Genomic DNA, 15,553 nt, shown 5'->3' with positions numbered 1-15,553 from the left:
GCACAGAAAGGTTGCAATGCCTCCGGTCTCGGAGGCAGGGCAAAACCACGCTATGTGCGGAAAGCTTTCGGGGGCGGATTTTAGACCGATGTCACCGAGCATACTGCGCATGCGCAAGCTCGACGACGACTGACCGGCCGCCATCTTAGTTGTAGTTCTCGGAGCGCTTGTGCCGCTGCGGTTTGCAGGACTCTCCGATCAACTTGCGCCGTGTGAAGAAAATCGACTTCGATCAACATCGCATGTGCTTGACATTACTACTCAGACCTTCTAGGTAAGTGTTTCAACGAAGCTTATTCTTTCTTACAGCGTAGTTTATAAAATATCACGCTATATTGCACAGCTGTAGCGGCCGGATCGGCCCGGCATAAACCGACGAGCCGGCGTGGTCTTTCCGTGCATTTATTCTGAAACAGAGAGGTTTGTGACCCTGAGCTGGTCGTCAGTTAACGTTTAGATTATGTAAGTGGTGTAGTCAACGTAAGGCAATGTAAAGGTAGTTGCCAAAGGCTGTATGGGCCGCTTCGCGGAAGTGAGAAGCATCGCGCTGATCGTATTTCGCTGCATTAGCGACGGGCATTTGCTAAACACATTCCGAGTGTGGTGCAGTTGGAGCTTTCCGAGCACTGAAAAACCGAGCAGTAAAGACGCACGGAAGTGCAGGTCCGATATGTTGTCGCTGTGTTGCGCGCTCGATTCTGCCGTTCTTGTAATGCGCCCTTAGCGGTCAGCTGATCCCGCCGATTACGCGCGCCTACGTACCGTCGCTCTGACCACCACCCAGGCGATACGCAACAAGGAGAAATATAGGAAATGGAAAGGCTGCTTTACATATTAGATTATCGTGACGCGCAGCCGAGAACGCCTGTGTAGTGGGTGGCGAAATGCCGATTTGTCTAGTTCGCTATCATGCAGCCGTCTCTGCTGCATCGGTCATCATGGGTAGCTAGCCACTGACTGGAATGTGCTAAGAAAAATTTGTCGCTCGCGGAGAAACGTGCTCGCCCAAGCACTTGAAATTTTACGGAGCCGTAGTTCGTGCCGCGTTCGTGCTGCATCGGTTATCATGGGTAGCTAGCCACTGATGGGCATGTGCTTTAAGGGCTAAGAAAAATTCGTCGCTCACGGAAAAACGTGCTCGCCCAAGCACTTGAAATTTTACGGAACCGTAGTTCGTGCCGCGTTCGTGCTGCATCATCATTCCTTTTGCATTGATGGTTATTGTGTATGGATAGTTTGTTGCTAGCACTTTCCAAAAGCAGCTACGTTTTCAGTGGAGCTTTGTTTGTGGAAGACGACCAAGTTAGCACTTTAAGCAGCATATGGCTGTGGGAGTTAGCTGCATGTGTGCTGGTCCTCGTAGTGTGGTCATCTAAGAGTACGGTTGAAACAGTAAGAATAATCACGCCATATAAACCTTTGGCTTATGAAATTTTATTATATGACAAGCTCATAAAAGTGTGTTAGCACTTGACTATGGTAGGTTGCAGTATGCTAAATATTGTTTTGTCGCAGGCCTGTATATCGTGATCATGGCATGTAGACCTATAACCGACAACCAGGAAAAGTGGACCAGTCAGACAAAGTCACTGAACCCATTCTTTGGAAAAGAACACATCTATAGGTATGTACAACATTGTGTTAAAATGGAACCAATTTATAAATAAGCCGAGACATGGGTTAAAGCTTGTTTTTCAGTGCGTCCCCTTGCCAGAACACATAAGTAACCTTTCTTAGGGTGATTATGCCACCACAAAATGTTTGTTGACAAATAACACCTATGAAATTTCTCCTTCAAGCACGTTGAGGAGCAAAATTATGACATGGCAATGAATGTAGAAATAATCTGAGCCTTTCGGAACAATAACGAAAATATGAAATAGTATGTGCCAACTTTTTGAATGCCACGGGGCTTTTAAGACAGACAGCATTCGTTAACTTTCAGCTCTTGCACGCAGCAGCTTGACTTAAATGACATTGAATTTTCAGCAAGCACATCCACAGAGTGGTATAAACATCTGCATGGCACATATCATTACCTAATTATTTATTTGGACCTGTTGTAGCATCACAAGGACATTTTTTCAGGGAGGTTACAGAGTAACAAACACCTGTATACAAAAAGTGCAGTGCAAGAATGTAATATTTTACTACAAAGATGAAAAAAAAGGGATGACAAATAGGAAGGATTTGAACACAAACAAAACTGGAAGCACAGAAAGAGAAAAAACAACTACATAATAAACCTACAAAAAGGGGCAGGTCATGAAAGCATCCGGCAAACAGTCAGTGTGTGCAACATAAAACTGCACTTACACACTGCAAAATAATAAGCTTGCTTAACGAGTGAGTGCTCCAAATCTGCTGGACATGCCAGGTAATGTCCTGTCATGTAGTACCAGAATGTGTCGCAAACTATGGGAGGCCTACTATCAGCAAACAGTGTCTGACACACGCGCATGATTCCACTTAATCCTTCAGCATTCCTCAAAAATGTGAGAGTTCATAAAGGCACGTGGAAACCTGCCAGCACACTGCGAGTTTGGAGTAAGCCAGTTAAGTCTGTGACATAATAAAAAATCCTCACACTGGTCTTTTCTCATTTACTGAAGCGCTGCTGCGTCAAATGCTGACGTTTCAGACATTCTCAAGGATTGAGCTTTCACTCTGACAGAAATTGTTTGCCTTCTGTGTTCCCAGTTTGCTTTTAGTGTATTCTAGACATAGGTCGGCAAACTCACTCATGAGTCAGCTCAGTCCAACTCACTCAGACTCAGATCGAGCCATGAGTCTGAGTTTGAGTGAGTCCGGGGGAGTAAAATTTTCGTGAGTGTGAGTACGAGTGAGTCCGGTTGGGAAAAAAAATTTCGTGTGAGTGAGTCCAGTTCAGGAAAAATTTTGGCAAGCCTCAGCCTGAGGGAGCCCTAAGCGCAATATATAAATTGTGAGTGAGTCTGAGTGAGCTCCATGTTTTTTGCCGACCTATGATTGCAGATATATAACTGTGTTTGCAGTGTTGAGCTGCGGGTAGGTGCTTGTCCTTGGTCAGTAGCTTGTTATCGCTTATGCTTTACCAGCTGGATTGATTCATTAACTCAGTTGTTCAGCACAGTACACTGTGACAAAAGGCAGAGAGAGAGAGAGATACTGTTTTATGAAGCTTGAGGGGTCATTTACCACACAATTATAATCTTTCAGAACAGTTCTTGAACTCCAGTTATAAGTTGCAATTCCATAAAAATGGTATTATTCATTTTATTTATCTTTCCAGGTGTACATCTGCACTCAATAAGTTGCACACCATATGCTGACATTATAATATTTCATGCAGGTACATAGAAAGCAAAGGTGCTCAAAAACATCGAGATGCTGGGATACGCCTCTTCACTTCAGGACATTTGCAGAAGCTGCAGTTTTTGGAAGGCAGTGGTGCAGAGACCGTTGTACGTGCAGAAGTGCTAGCTTCCATGACTACTAGGACCCTGTACAAGGCATCCATCAAGTTGTATAAATGTGATGGTGAGGTAGTTTCGGGGAGCTGCACCTGCGTTGCAGGCAAAGGTGCAGTGTGCAAGCACATCTGCTGTGTCTTGTATGGTTTAATGTACATTGCACAGCATGATCTGGCATCTGTGCCAGACTCTCTCTCGTGCACAGAGACAGAAAGACAGTGGTACCACCCCAGAGACCCCAGGAAGGTCACGGAAGATTTTGAGAATGTAGTCTTTTCCAAGGACACCTGCGACAGGATCAGCTGTGCACCAGAACGACACCAAAAACGAATTCAGTATTCATCTTTGAAAGCAGACAGAAAGGTGATGAAAACACCCAGCCTGATAAACTTGCATGGCAATCTTAAGAAATGCGGCCTCGACTGCTTTGCCGACATTCTCGAGGCAAACGACTTCTTGCCCGTGAGAATTGCAGAAACAGCAAATTGTGCTGAAGAAGACAAAGGAATGCCGAAACGATGGCTTGATGCTGTAAAAGCTGGAAGTGCAGTCCAGTACACAGTTAATGACGTGAATGCTGTGGAGAATGCCACAAGGCTCCAGAGTGGATCACCCATGTGGCATCATTACCGGAAAGGAATTATAACTGCATCATCGGCGCATAGAGTGTACACATGGGTGAATAGTACGTGCAAAAGAAAGATGGGGCCCCATGATGTGCGCTCTCTGCTAAGCACTATCATGGGTAAGAAAGTGCGTGCTACTTATGCCATGAAGCGGGGCCTTTTATGCGAAGACAGCGCAAGGAAGGCCTTCCTTGAAAAAAATAAACAGCACGTGGACATCGACGTGAGGCAGTGTGGTCTTTTTTTATGCCGCAACCATCCTTTCCTTGGGCAAGCCCAGACGGAATCGCTACATGCAGTTGTTGTGCACCACGCCTTTTGGAGATCAAAAGCCCCATGAGAATTGATGCATTTTGCAAGAATGAACTGCGTGGTGGATGCCTCAAAGCCAGCAGCAGGTATTTTACCCAGGTGCAGACACAAATGGGGGTTACCGGTCTGAAGAGTTGTGTCCTCTTCGTGTACAGTGAAGAAAAGTGTGTGCAAGTTCCTGTACTTTTTGATGAGGCATTCTTCACTGAGCTGGTGAAGTGCTGCAAGTTTTTTGCTGACCAGTACCTGGTGCCTTATTTCTCTGGAAATTGGCAGCTTTCTTAATCAGTGTAAATTTACTGTTCCTCTTTGTCATCCCTTTCTGCATGATTTATATTCTGCTGGTGTATGATGTACTATGCGTAATCTCACTTTAATGACGTGTGCAGAAAATTATCCTCGGTACTAATATATCCCATGTATCATGTATCTGGCCGAGGAGTGGCACAAAGCTGCTACATAGCAGCTCTCTATAATAATAATAAGTGTTGGGGCTTAATGTCCCAAAACCACGATATGATTATGAGACACGCCGTAGTGGAGCGCTCTGGAAATTTCGGCCACTTGGGGTTCTTCAACGTGCACCCAAATCTAAGTACACAGGCCTCAGGCATTTTCACCTCCATAGAAAATGCATTGTGTAACACAAGAAACTGCGAACATGCATCGTTCAAGCTGGTTTATGCGAGGAATACCCCAATGACGTTCAGTGCAATGTGGCCAAATGTCACCAACAAAGCCAATCTTGATCTCACAATTTATCTACAAATGAGCCAAAGAAGCAAGACTGCTTGCCCTCCTGCATATCAAGACCCAACAAAGGATTGACACTCATTACTTCAATGTTCAACGATGCCACAAGGACTACCAACTGGTTTGGATTATGGACCTTGATACGACATAGCGAGAACCATTTGTGATGGTACTTAGGACCTTGCGATGTATGTGGACATATTGGTGTACTGGACTATGATGTCATGCTTGGTGGCATGACGGAAGAACTGTTCCTGCGTGCTACCTGAAGTTTGCCATCTGCTGCAGCCCATGCGATTATTTATTTTTATGTGACCTGCTCATATTACCACTGCTCAGCACAAAGCATGTGTCTTGCCACTATCTCTGTACTTCAAGTGTTTTTTGCCTGCACTGTGAATAATATATTTTCTCACCACAAGTACACCCCAATAAACAACTCATTCTGTACTGGTTAGATTGTTTGCGTCTTCACCGACACAACCACGTGAACAGTAATTTTGTTTGAAAGAAAAACCGTAGAAAAAGCTTTATTCCTAACTGTAGGAGGTCGAACGTGTCTTCGCTTTGAGCGCCTAAGAACGGTTTTGTCTTTCGTTAGTTTCAAGATGTTGAGACACTTACACTAGCAGCAACGTTTAGATAAAGCAATGAAACTGTACATAGGAGAGTATTCACTTTATTATTCAGAGGGCATTAACGCATAATTTACAAGAGGTGGACAGAAACAAAGTAAACACAGTTATCTTGTACTGGCATAGTTCAAGCAGCTCATGAGCACAGAGGGAGACTGTTGGATCATGTGTGGGAACACTGATAATTTAATTGTACGCTGAAATTCTTTCATATGGCAGCCACTGGTTGAACATATATCAAAGAAGTTATCACACATGTGCGTAACGTGCATAGCAGTGCGTAAACCTTTCCTGCAATCAACAGTGCAAGGACATATTGATACATTAATGCAAGACATCACTTAGGCAACGAACAGTCCCTGAACATCATTGCTGACAGTCTCTTGAAAGTGCTGGTCACTGTGCCATCACTTTCACAAAACAAGCAAATACATCACTTTCCTTCTAGCGCATGCCCTTGTTTGATCATGCAGAAATATTCAGATGTCTGAATGAAAAAGTGCTAGCTAACTGAAAACATGTGAGGTTAGGACATGAGTGCTAATCTCGCATATTAATAAATACAGTAAAATCTTGTTAATTTGAAAGCCATTAATTCGTAAAATCAGATAATTCAGGCGCGCTCTCTGGTCCCGGCCAGCATAAGTGTTGTTTAATGGAATCAAACCCTCCTTAATTCGGTCATGATTGGCCGCAACCCGGTTAATTCGGACGATTCTCAAAGCGCACCCCACACGAAGCACCACAATCGTGTGGTGCAAAGGAGCGACAACAGTGTTCGCAGGCAACCGAAACGAGGTGGTGCAATCTGCATCACTACTGCCATCAGCGTGAACTGTATGGGAACAATGTTTCCAGTTAATTTTGAGGTAGCACGTTTCGGGTTAGTGAAGACAGGAAGGTCGTGAGCCGCGGTTACATTGTAGACAAGGTCACAAGTGGCGAAAATTACTGCTTTCAAACTGCTCTTATGAAAAGTGCAGGATTTACTTATTCGTCAAGAAAATAGAAGTGTATTGACATTACACACACTTAATTTTTTTTCTTGATACTTTCGATAATTCAGAATTTAGTCAATTCGGATATTTTTTTCGGTCCTGTGAGATATGAATCAACAAGCTTTTGCTGTACAAATTTTTACGGGAAGATCAAGGAGCAGAGACGCACACAATGGAGCCACTGAAACAAGAGTTTGGCATTAACTTTTGACAATGTCTAAATTTTCCTGACCATCTCAAAAAGCAGTTTTTCTAGTGTTCAGCTGGGTGTAGTTTTCAGCAAAGGTGAATCAATGAAGTTAGACAACAGGGCACAGATCTGCCACACTTTGTTGAGTTGTTCAGCCATACTGTTTGGGAAAATCTGTGATAGTATTCTGAAGGTTTTCACCCTCCTGATGACTCTCTCAACATGTATTCGCATGCTTGCGATTCGTCTTGTTTCCTCTTCGTCTTTTTCTGACAGCTGCGGCCGTCCACCCATAAAAGGAGGAATGTTGAGACCTAACGAACGTGTCTTACATTCATCTGCAATAGTGAATCCCCTATCGGCCATGATGCTGCGCCCAGGAGTGAATTTATCTAAGATTCCACAGTGATTGGTCAAGGCCTTGTCCGACAAACGGCCAGGTGCTAGGTCCGAGACAAATGTCACAAATCCGTTGGGGCTGCAAACAATCAGTCCCTTGGCGGTATTGTGCTTCTTGTACAACGAATACGTCTCACTTTGAACGCGGAAAGATGACGGTGTTTCAATGAAGATCTCTGTGCAGTCGAGGATACCGTCCACGGTGTTGAATCCCTTGGAAAGGAAGGCTTGTGGGCGATACTTGTCACACAGATCTGGTGGCATCCATGTGGGCACCCTGCATCATGCGATAAAAAAAAAGCTTCTTCATTCCACAGAACCATGTTTGTGTGGATAACACCATGGCAAAATATAAAGCATCAAAAGTACTCACTTATATTCAATTTAAAATATGCCTTAAAACTGAATTTGTGAGAAGCGACAACATGCAACTCTCCCGAACTGCTGCTCTTGTGAACAGAGCTCGGGAAGTCAGTCTACATTTTCATTTTGAAGCAGTGCAACAAATAGGCACAGAGAAGTGAAGACACGAGTGCCGACACTTGTAAAATATACGGAATGATGCTTATTGTTTATGGCGTTTTTGCAATAAGCTTTGTTTCCCAAATAATTAGTATATTGGCACATATCCATTTCGTATATAATTTTGTAAAATTTTTCCTTAACGCTTCAGTTAAGAGAGGACTGGTGTCATCCCTTCTTTATACATTCGTGGTCCGCCTCGGTGGTACAGTGGCTATGGTGCTCGGCAGCTGACCCAAAGGTCGCGGGTTCGATCCCGGCCGCGACGGTCGCACTTTGGTGGAGGCGAAATGGTTGAGGCCTGTGTACTGTGTGATGTCAGTGCATGTTAAAGAACACCAGATGGTCAAAATTTCTGGAACCCTCTACTACGGTCTCTCATAACCATATCGTGGTTTTGGGACGTAAAACCCCAGATATTATTATTATTGTACATTTGTGACACTGCTACATCATTACACTTGCATGATTACATCCTTATTTTCAGTTGACGTTGTGCATAAACTTGTTTGCGGTGTCACGTTTTTATTTATTAAACTTATTTGCATTGAGGAAAGAAATACTCTACTGCATCGCAGCACAAAAATAATGACTTACATGAACCAATATGACAGCAAAAGCTCACAAGTAACGCCCTTCCCACAATTGCCAACCAGCCGCTGTGAACGGCACGCATGTTATTCTTAAGTCACATTTTCAATATTTCTGTCCACTGCCATGCAAATGAGACACAAATTATTTTCTGCTGAAAAGAATACATCTAAATCGAGGCGTTCTTCCTACCTTCTTCATGCGATCAGACATATGGATCTATGGAATTAGCAACTGGCTTATCCATAGAGCTAGATTCTGTAGGCATGACACCTTTACCTTCCAACTTGAACTTTCGTATTCTTTCTCTGAAAAAAAAACCAGTCCAATCTCTGGATAATTTGACAACCAAGATCAAGGCAGTTTCACTCATTCTGTATAGGCACAACAAGTCCAAGCTTCATTCGAAGAGCATCACGCATGGTGATCATGGTGCCCGCGCAAAACTCGTTGCAGCCACCGGCTAACCGTGGTGTCAACCAGCAGCCATACGCTCAGGTGTTCCCTTTAACAGTGTATTGCTGTGTACATGCATTGTGTAGCTGAAATAGCACACATACACTGTTTAGTTGGCAATATTGTATTGCAGGCTGAAATCTATCGTATTCTCACAACACATCTTGAAAGTGCCTACGAGTATCAATAACTTCAGACATTCCGTTAGGTTGTACCACACCATGGACTAGACTTTTTCTCACATCAATGTGAAAATAGGCGTCTTTTTATACAAATAACGTAGTAACGATGATTATGTGACTGTCAACTTAAAAGTGTTTTTGCATACCTGGCGTAGCTTGTTGTGTAGGAAGTCAAGCCAGGTTACCCATAGGCGGGACACCGTGCTCTCCGACACATCAAACCTGTAAATGAAGAGAGACTTCCACAATGTTCTGTCTTGTATCATATTAAAACAATGCAAGAAGCAGCTAGAAGATGGAGGGTTGAAGTGACGGGCACTCGTAGGAAAATTGAAGAGCCCCTAAACTATCTCCTTTATTTTTTAACATTTCAAGTAAATGCATGCATCGAATTCGGAATGTCACAATCATCGGTATCAAACACAGCAGTGCCATGTGCCGCAGGTGCACCACAAAATAAAAATAAACAATGCAGTGTTCCTCTCTGGGTCATTCGCCATTCCCAGCATTGGTTGCGACGTCACCAGGAGAACCTGGTCACGTCAACAGCAGAAAGAGCCCGTTTGTCTGCCTGCAAGTATGTGTCCTCCCTGCTTATCCTCCTTGCTCAGCAAGTAGGAACCATCAGCCAAGAGAAGAGATGAGCCAATGTACGGGGTGTAGCGAAGGAAAGAGTGAAACGAGCCAGGGCCGCATTTAGATATCAAACACGCTTAACTCCACTATTACAGCATTACTTCAAAACATTCTCAAAGGAACATGTTCGTTGTAGTCTCATGTGCAACTGCAACAACACAACTAAATTTCAACCACTGTGTGGATTAGGAGTCCTTTAACTAGTGCCATGGGAGGCACTTGTCGTTCAGGGCAGCAGCTATAGAAAAAAGTCACTTTGTCGAAAAACTAAACTCCAATAATATTCCTTGTTAAGTCCTATCCTTGCATTATAGCATGATAGTTTACATGTGCATGTTGTAAGCATTATAAATTAATGCAAAAGTTACAATGATGAGAAAACATGTTGCATTTCCTTTGCACCTAAGGAATACCACTTCATTTAGAGAACATGTATATTTGAATGACAGCAGAGAGGTTGACAGTCAAGAACAGGGTTAGCTCACCTGAATGCAAGGTCGGCTCCGTCAAGTCCCAGCCGAAGTCTCATAAGCACAATTATTAACTGTGTCTTGAGCGGCAGCAGAAACTTTCTGTCTTCATTTGCAGTTCCTTTCATATTCCAAAATTGCAGGCTGTTCACGTCGTCTTCTAACAGCGACCAAAATGCCTCCAAATGCAGGCGTGATGCGAATCCAGTATAGTAGCGCAGTCTCTTTTCGTTCTGAGCCAAGACATCGTATTCAAACTCTGTTCTTTTTGTTTTGGAGGCCTTTCTGAGGCAACCACTCAAACGTGATATTTCAAGCACCAAACATCTGTTCTTTTGCTGAAGGCGGTTATACAGCCTTGCTGAATCTGCATTAGCCTTTGTTTTCTCCTCTAACTCCTTCTTCAATGCAGTAATTACTGCTTTAGCTTTTTCTAGTTCCTGCTCAAGATGGTGAATGGATTCTTGCTGCCTCTTTAGCAGATCATTTTCATTGTGCTCATGATATGTATATGAGTGTTCTTCGAATGTATCACAAGCAGTGTTCTCAGTGGCAATGCACAAGTCGGTGCTGTTTTCATCATTTGATGTTTCCTCGCTGTGTGGCTGTTGCACTTCAACACGGTTGGCAGGTAGAGTGCGCTGTATCAGTGGAAAGTAAAGAAGAAATCTCATTACATAAAGAAGATATTTAAACAGCTATAGCACTGGCAAATTCCTTTAATGGGAAAACTCTGCCACAGCAAATCATTCTTCTCCAAGGTGTATAGAAAAAGTAGCAGAAATTCGTGTCAACACACTGGTGTAATGAATAAATAATCTACTTATTTGTCACAACGTACTCTGTCAGCTGCTACGTTTAAATTATGTGCATGCTGAGTGATGCCTTGCCATAAAAAATGGACTTTCATACCTTCACTTGAATTTGTCGACGCTTCTTTATAATTTTTTGCTTAAGTGGAAAGACTGTCGGTACCCGAACCATATACGTTTTCTTCCCTCCTTCGAAGTGTTCGCCGCAAACTCTGTGGCCTGTTGTGGGCACGAACTTTGAGAACCTGCAAAAAATGTCGTATTTTTTGTCCTTTTGTGGTAAGGTGGTGCAGTGGCATAAATCATGGGGATTTCTGACACCCCTTGTGTTCGTGCATGCCTTGCAAGTGCCTCCCAAAGCACTTTCAAAGAGCAGAAACAAAGTACAAAAGTGAAAGCTGCTTTCTCTTTCAAAAAGCACTGAAGAGTACGAACTTTCCAAAATGTTACGGGGTGCTCCTGATGTGTTGCAAATGTTTATTATGATTGGCTTTAAATTAAAAAGTAAGTAAACAGTTGACGGTAAGTAAATGTTGACAGTTTGGCGGAAGCCGCTGATGATAAATTGTGAATCTGATTGTCAGGCTATGGTTATGTTAATTATAAATAAGTCATCCCAAACATAATGACGCTTTACAATGCAAGAAAGTTTCCAGGAGTGAATCGTGGGAGGCTACTATTAACAGGTATACATGCTGGGGAATGAAGCTGAAACGTTTGTTCACCGAGCCCCCCTTCCCCCCCCCCCTCCCCCCCCATAAAAAAAAAGTACGATTTTTCTGGATTTGCGCCACTAGCGTGGTGGGTGGAAGTTTGTGGAGCGGATTTCTAACCAGCGACTCGCTCCGCGATTTGCCTAACGTGAGCGTCATCAACATGCACTGCGCCGAGTAGGTGATCCCGGTGATAGTGCACGCAAGAGATCGTAAATGATCAAGTGTAGGCTAAAATCAAGTTTAAAAAATATCGTCACAAATTATTACGAAACATTTGCGATATGGGCATGCTGACAGGCTTCCTCTGTTATATGCGCGATTAATACAACACCCTGAAACAGCCTCTGCCGTAGCACTGATGCCTAATGAAACGCGCATACCATAATCGCATCAATATTATTAGTCTCGCGTTCCGGATAAACACGCCGCACAAGCGTTTCGAACGCCGCGCGCGCTCTCCTGTTTTGTAAATGTACAGCACCTGATACGATTATTCTTTATATAAATATACGCGCGATGAAATACCTTTTTCAGCATAGGAAGTTCGGAAGACGCCGGCCGACATGGCCGGACTGTATCGCGGCTGTGACATGAAGGTATCTGCGCTTACCGTGGAAAATACACTTTTATACGTGCCTCGCTACACTTTATTTTAAGTCAAGTCGATCGGCTAATCTGAACTGAGTAAGCTAAATGCCCTAACGCAGCAAAAAACAACAAAAGACAGACTTACTTGCCACGCTGTCCAGCTCTGTTGATACGCTGCAGCCAAAGCTGCCGAAGCTTCGTCTCTTTCGGGAACACGTAAAATCCGAGGCCCTTTCGTTTCGAACTGTTGTTGAAGCATCCAGGAACACAACATGTGAATCCACCCATCGCGGAAAATAAATGAAAGTTAATAAATCTCACTGCGGTGCGGCCCGCCGCAGCAACGAATACACGGGCGCGCGGACGGATGACTACAACTACCGGCATGCATCACGGCAGCGGTGGCGTAGTGAAACTAGCTGGTGATGGTTTTCGCCTTGGAGTCATTATAGACAAATTCATAAGTGATCCTGTGAGTTTTAGAGCGCAGCTCTTAGGCGCCTGTTCCAGCGTTGAGTGGCGTCGCCGTTGTTGGCTGACGTCGGCGTGACCGACTGAGCGAACGAGGACGGAAGAGAGCAAACGCGGAGTCTGTCAATATCATGAGCCACTGGCCTCTAACTTCGCTTTCTTCCTCCATCACGCGCGCTGTGCACTCGGTCAGAGCTCGTGCGCATGCAGGGGTGCCACGTGCACTGCGGCTGGCTTCGCTTGTCGTAACGGGGCTGTCGGCGTTTCGCTTGGGTCGCGACGCCTGCAATGTACGCAATGGTGGGAGTAGCACTCGAGTGCTGGCAGTTTCTGTGGCAATATGTAACGAATGTTACTTTGCTACAACTGCGGATAGCCAAAACTTCAAACACGGGTGGCGTTGCCCCAACTCGAAGCTGCGCTCAGAATTCGCATTAGGCAGTATCGTAATGGTCGGTGAATTTTTTTTTGTTTGATGAATTTATTTACGGCAGTGATCGTCTAACATGACAGAGGAACGGACGGACGCGTACGGGTTTCTCGTTCGGTCACCAAAGAAGTGAGTACGCTTTCAAAAGGCATCAACTCTATTGCCTTCGTGCATCCACACAGGGAATATTATTGGGCACTGGTGACAGCGGTCCACGGGACCGCAGCCGTATCAGGAAACAAACACATCGTAAAAACCACCAGTATACATGCAGGAAGACACAGTTAACTTATCATCTATACTATGGCACTATAAGCCACAATGGCGAGTTACGGATCACTCGTACGAAAAACACACACACGAAACTTAAACACATACACTGTAATGGCTGGGGTTGTACGTCCCAAAACCACGATATGATTACGAGCGACGCGTAGTAGAGGGCTCCGGAAATTTCGACCACCTGGGGTTCTTTAACGTGCTTCTAAATCTAAGTGCAGGGGCCTCAAGCATTTCCGCCTTCATCGAAAATGCGGCTGCCGCGGTACACACATACAGTAACATCACTTGGTAACTGCCGCCACCTGTGTACGTGGCGAACACGCGTGGTGTCATCTCAACTTGGCACAGACGCAGCTTCAAATTAACTCATGATTTTCCTTATACGTGCCACGGCAGGGCGCATTTTCATAGAAGTGTTAAGAACAAAATGTGAATGATTCAGAGTACGATAAGTACTCTACTGCGGGAGAGCGATTAGCTAACCCTTGCGCAGACCGAATCACATCCACTGAATCACAGGCACAATACTACTGAATCTTAAGCTGTCTCAAGCATAGAGTTTGCTAGTAAAAACACTATATATAGAGGGAACTCTGGCGCTAGTGTCTAGGGGAGCTGCAAAAGTGCGACGCTTCAGCCAGCATTGGGAATGATGGGTAGTACACGGATTTGTCTAAGCTTCGTTCTTTCTGCCCCGTTTGGCTCCATGTGGCCTGCAGCTGTTATGTCATAAGACGAAGTTCAGCAAACGTTCAGCAGTTCCATTTCACCACCTTGACCATTTTAGGATCACCGATTCAAATCGGCTCACGAAGTTCACAACGGTCCATTCATTTATGCGAAACGAACGCCCAAACTCACCAATAATCAAAGGCGCAAGTGGTATCGAAGCCCGCAAGCACGAAGATCAGGCAAATCCATGTACTGCACATAATTCCCATGATGGCTGAACGATCGCAGCGCCAGAGTTCCCTCGAGTAAATATTGTAGGAAAGTCGATCTACGGTCTCAAGTGCTTGCGCCAACTCTGATGGCACAGTCGTTTAGCAAAAATGTTCGACGATTTACAGTACAAGAGTTTAGTTCGAAACGATGCATAATTGCAAGAATTTTCCAATTATGTACTCTACTATTGGAAGAGCTTCAGCGAATTGACCGCTGTTGCAGCCAAATACACAAGTGCACAGCTACTTTAAGTCATCATCAAAAGCCTCCGTGCTAGATCTGGTTTTATTTCGGTGTTGGACTCGCTATCCAAAATAGCTGTACTCATGACGTGCACAGTCAAAAGTACTGCCGAAATGAAATCAAGTTTTCGTTTCATCTTTTAAATGAACGACTACAAGGTGAATAAAATGCTTGGAATGGTGACGTTTTAATGTTAGCTACGAATTCCTCACCAAGCAAGAGGGTTTCAACCAAGAGAAGCATTGATAGCCAATAGCGATGAATTAATTAATAAATAATTATTTATTCAATTAGTTAATTGAAAATTCCCGCAGAATCTCGTTTCGGAGTTGTATAAGTGAAACTTAGGCGTAGAGTCTTAAAGCGAAAGCCTTAGATGCCTTACATTACAATAACGTAGCCAGAAATTTTTTTTCGGGGTGGGAGGGTGGGTTAACCATACTCTTTGTATGTTCGTGCGTGCGTTTGTATGTGTGCGTGTGTATGTACACGTGCAAAGCTGAAAAGTTTAGGTACGCCAGTGTCACAAGACGCCACAGGCCGTCAAAATTTGCGTTGACATTATGTCACCATTATGACGTCACATAACGTGACGTCATGTGATGACATTGTCACGTGACATTGTCGCTTGGTCAAAGGTGGCCCGATCACGGAGGCGATGCAAAACCATATTAGGTGTAGAAAGCTTGCAATGGCTCCTGTCCTGGAGGCAACGCAGAACCACGTTAGATGCAGCTTTCGTTGTGGGGAGGCGGACGACCACCGCCTGTTGAGAAGAAAAAGATGGCTGTTACCTTCGAGTCGTCTTAGACTAATGCGTAAGGGACCCTCATAAGAACGCTGT

The 15,553-nt window shown here is 44.3% G+C and overlaps 1 protein-coding gene and 1 pseudogene across 1 annotated transcript in view; both read left to right on the top strand.

Moving 5' to 3' along the window:
• The window catches only part of LOC119404813 (A disintegrin and metalloproteinase with thrombospondin motifs 16), a 66,288-nt gene that overhangs the window by 25,426 nt on the left and 25,309 nt on the right, over window positions 1–15,553 (top strand). The window lies entirely within an intron of this gene.
• On the top strand, window positions 143–4,838 carry LOC125759806 (uncharacterized; annotated as a pseudogene).

Source organism: Rhipicephalus sanguineus, chromosome 9 (genome assembly GCF_013339695.2).
Source record: "Rhipicephalus sanguineus isolate Rsan-2018 chromosome 9, BIME_Rsan_1.4, whole genome shotgun sequence".
Taxonomy (NCBI): Eukaryota; Metazoa; Arthropoda; class Arachnida; order Ixodida; family Ixodidae; genus Rhipicephalus; species Rhipicephalus sanguineus.
The sequence above is the reverse complement of the archived record's forward strand: the minus strand, read 5'-3'. Positions and strand labels throughout refer to the sequence as shown.